The sequence below is a fragment of the Epinephelus moara genome, chromosome 20 (assembly GCF_006386435.1).
Source record: "Epinephelus moara isolate mb chromosome 20, YSFRI_EMoa_1.0, whole genome shotgun sequence".
Lineage (NCBI taxonomy): Eukaryota > Metazoa > Chordata > Actinopteri > Perciformes > Serranidae > Epinephelus > Epinephelus moara.
The window spans coordinates 9374312-9378833 of NC_065525.1; the positions used below are offsets into that span (position 1 = coordinate 9374312).

The 4522-nt window shown below is 45.6% G+C and overlaps 1 pseudogene; it reads left to right on the plus strand.

Moving 5' to 3' along the window:
• The first annotated feature begins 1093 nt into the window (after positions 1-1093).
• LOC126408246 (histone H3-like) lies at positions 1094-2124 on the plus strand (annotated as a pseudogene).
• The last annotated feature ends 2398 nt before the right edge of the window (positions 2125-4522 follow it).

The following is a 4522-nucleotide window of genomic DNA, read 5'->3' on the forward strand; positions in this document are numbered from 1 at the left end:
GCTGCTGACGAAGCTGCTGCTGCCGCTGCTGTTCGTCAGGGGGCTGCTCAGAGGAACCAGGCTACTGCTTCTGAAATCTGACTTGGTTGGAATATGATCTTGGACAGGAGAAAAAGGCATGGCCGTTTTGTCCACACAGGTTACAAACGCCTTCCAGGGTGCATGATTTTGCTTTGTGGCCGAGATTGCCACATCTCCAGCACTTAACTGTTAAACACTGCTTCACCTGGTGGTCAGCCGAGCCACAGATGAAGCAGGTGATGGTTTGTCCCGGGTAAATGATGCACCCGTTGTATGGGCCGAGAGAAATACTGTTGGGAAGTTGTTTGTACTGACCGTTAGAAGTTTTGTGCAGTTAAATTTTGTATCCTGCTGAGTGGAGTACTCCACCATCCACTCTTTGCACTTAGGTTCTCCTTGTTTGGAGGTGTATACCTCCAGGAAACGTTTTAAAGGAGCCTCATGGAAAAGTATTAACTCGAAATCTCTTTTATTTGGCAGAGATATGAACAAGTATACATCCGTGACATTTATCCAGCAGGATTCAAACAGTAGTTTGGCACCAACATAATCATGTGAAGGAGGCTCACCATTGCTGACAAATCTCAACCGAGCCCAGTATTGTCCATGTTTGGAGGCAAATGGAGCCGTCTTGCCAAGAGGAGTCATGCTGACTCACTGCCCAGCCGGGTGCGAGGCACACAGAGAGGAAGAGACCGATATCCACCGGTTTTTCCGTGGCCACTCAGTTTTCAGATGCTCTCTGAAGTCGGGACAAAGAGAAGAGTTCCCTCAGCAGCTGAAACCCTCCTCTATATATCCACGGAGCGTGGGACGGTTCCTGCCAGACCAACCAGAAAAGAGGCTTCAGCAGAGCAGCAGAGGGCGGCCCAGCCTGAATTTTGGTGGACCTTTTGAAAGGATTTCCAGCCAATAAACAGCGGAGTCTCAGGCGGTGGGTCGCTCCTTCAGGCGGTGCTGACCTCCGTAGGAGCCTCTCACCAATCAGGAGCCGGAGGTCTGAAGCAGCGTCACCATCTCACAGCCGCTCTCAGAGTTTAAGAGCAGCGCATCACCTCGTTTCAATGCATCATTCTCCTTCACAGAGAAAGAAGAAGTCATGGCAAGAACCAAGCAGACCGCTCGTAAGTCCACCGGAGGCAAAGCCCCGAGGAAGCAGCTGGCCACCAAGGCTGCCCGTAAGAGCGCCCCGGCCACCGGCGGTGTGAAGAAGCCTCATTGTTAACAGGCCCGGTACCGTGGCTCTGAGAGAGATCCGTCGCTACCAGAAATCCACGGAGCTGCTCATCCGCAAGCTGCCCTTCCAGCGCCTGGTCAGAGAAATCGCTCAGGACTTCAAGACTGACCTGCGCTTCCAGAGCTCCGCTGTCGTGGCTCTGCAGGAGTCCAGTGAGGCTTACCTGGTGGGCCTGTTTGAGGACACCAACCTGTGCGCCATCCACGCCAAGAGAGTCACCATCATGCCCAAAGACATCCAGCTGGCCCTTCGCATCTGCAGAGAGAGAGCTTAAACTCTCTGCTGCTGCTCCACAAACCACAACGGCTCTTTTAAGAGCCACCTCACTCCTCACTCAAGAGCTCACTCCTCTACTCACAACACACGTTTACAACACACTATTAAATCTAACAGATTTTTTCTTTTTTGTCAAATTAAAGTGGTTTCCTACAGCCTCAGCTATATGTACACTCCAATCCCCCCTTAAATTAAAACAAAAAGGAAAGAAAAATACATTTTTATAACACCGATGTTTATTATCTCATCTTCTCTCCTCTCCCAATTATTATGTCAGATGCCTCATATTGATCTTGTGAGCCTTCGGAGGCCTCTAACTTAAGGTTGGAAATCACTGAACTCAACTATAATATTTCAGAAGCAGGAGACTTTTCCCTAGTGATGGTGAAATCGAAGCTTGATGAAGCAGTGAACCACTTTGACACAACAGCTGCAAAGCATTTCATACAGTCAGAAGAGCGACATCTGCTGGCTGTGTTTCAGAACTGCATCTAAGTGGAAGACCTGAAAAGGCATCAGACTGCCTGTCAGATACTGCTTTGTACTTGTATTTAACAAATGTTTTAAAAACAGTGTATATCTATATAGCGTGAGGGAGCAGGGGGAAGTAATGTGCTCGTGCTACTTTGTATAATACACAAGTGTTATGTGATTTAGAAGTTAATGCTAGTGCTTCTGCCATTGTGGTAATGTAAATGGGGTGCACTGGTAAACCAGGGAGAAAAAAAAACACAAAAAAACCCAAAACATTTCAACAGTGTGTGGTTTCAGTCTGCTGCTTTTGTGGCTGACAACCTCTCCAGCTTTGGAGAAGACCCGCTCACATGGCACAGATGTTGCTGGCATGGGGAGATACTTTTTGGCCATCTTGAAGAGGTTCGGGTATATTCTTCTTTCGCGTGATGCCCAGTAAGTAAGTGGGTCTTCTCCTCTGGAGAGGTAAGGCTCAGACACATATCTTTGAACCTCCACTGTAGCATCTGCTGTTGCACTTTGAGATTGTTGTGTTTTACCTAAACAAAAAGAAAAGGGAAATTAGCCATCTTTCATAAAAAGAAAAATTATGCATACAGTAATAACAGGCCATAATACAAACCAACTCTGCTGTCCAAAAGATCCCACAAGTTGTCCTTTTCTGAAGGCCCATGTTCTTCCTTGGCAGCTGACTGATGGAGCTGATAACATTTTATACATGTCAATAGAGGTGTATAGAATACACAATAATAATAATAATAATAATAATAATAATGATAAATGGTACACTACCTGTGATGTTGACAGCATTTCTCTCTCAGCCCTCACGGCCCCAGCACATTCTGCGGTCAATTTTGACATGGCCTCTTGTGCATGTGTTTCACTGCCAAAAGCTAATGTTTTAAATCGTGGGTCCAAGATGGTGGCTCAGGCCAGAACGCTAACATTTTCAATTTTGCATCATTTGACCAGCACATGCTGCAGTTGTTTTATAAGATGTTTGGTTTTTAATGGCTGATGCCTTTACAGCCAGTTTGTGCTGTACCATTCTAATAAGTGGAATAACTTTTGAGGCAGAAACATGCTTTTCGACTGACATCTCTGTGGAGGCCAGATGGAAGGGTGCAAGAACATCTGAACACTCACTGACTGTCTCGTAGTCTGCAAATGTGAGAGGAGGAATGTCTGTGGCATGGGATGCCTAGTCTGCAAATGTGAGAGGAGGAATGTCTGTGGCATGGGATGCCACTGCCGCACCAACTGGTTCACGTTGTTCATACAATCTTTGTAACATCAAATATGTGGAGTTCCATCGGGTTTCAGCTTCTTGAATCAGTTTGTGAACTGGCTTCTGCACCTGAGTTTGTATCTCTGTGAGTTTTTCCTTTGCTTTTGTGCTTGTCCTAAAAAATGTGACAATTCTTCACTCTCTTGTTCTGATGTCTGCAAGTGAAGGGATTTGATCCTTGTGCTTTCAGGATAAGATTAAAACTGTGGGCTAAACACAGCACATTTCTTAAAGTCGACAGTTTGCCACAAAGGATCACATTTGATGCATTGTCCGTGATTAAACAATGCACTTTCTCTCTAAAGTCCTACCGATTAATTTGCAGCTCCATGGCATCCCTCAAATTTTCTGCTGTGTGGGACTGTGTGAAATGTCCTACACCAAGCAAAACACTCACTAGCTCCATGTTCTGATTAAAAAAGTGGCAGGTGACCCCAAGATAGGCATCCATGTTCATGGAGGTCCACATGTCTGCAGTTAAACCTACGGACTGTGCGTTTTCCAGTTCCTGTTTTGCCTTCTCTTTAGCCTCTTGGTACCTTTTCTCCACCATAGTTTGTCAGGCCTGGTGAGTAGGCAGGATGTAGGTTGGGTCCAGCATCTGTACAAATGCCCTGAAGCCTTTGTCCTCCACCACTTTCAATGGTTGAGTGTCAAGCAGAGATGGGGACTCGAGTCATTGTGACTTGGACTCGAGTCGACTCAAGTCGCTGTTTTGATGACTTGTGACTTGACTTGACAAAAAATAAAAGACTTGACACTTGACTCGGACTTGAAAGTTAAAGACTCTGGACTTGACTTGAGACACGATGACTTGAATGACTTGAGTGTTATTCACATCATGTTTTAGGTTAGAATATGAAATTAATAAATTAATTTAAAAATAATGTTGATTACCCGGTAGGAGCGCAGGCTGAGAATGGCATTGTCATGATTGGATCACTATCCTGTCAATCAGTCATGCCCTCTCTACCTACCTTACGTGTTTATTGGAGAAACAGGCCCTCTTATATCAGACAGGCATCAACATGTCAGCGGGAGGGGTACCGAGAGTCATTGTCTTCGGCTTTCGGAATTACCATTATTACAGCAAAAGACAGCACAGTGCAAGACATGCGGCATAAACATCTCGGACAGCCAGGCAACAACTTCAAACTTTGTTCGTCATTTGAAGAGCCATTCTGCCCAGTAAGTGCTTGTCAATTAGCTAATATTATCTGGTTAGT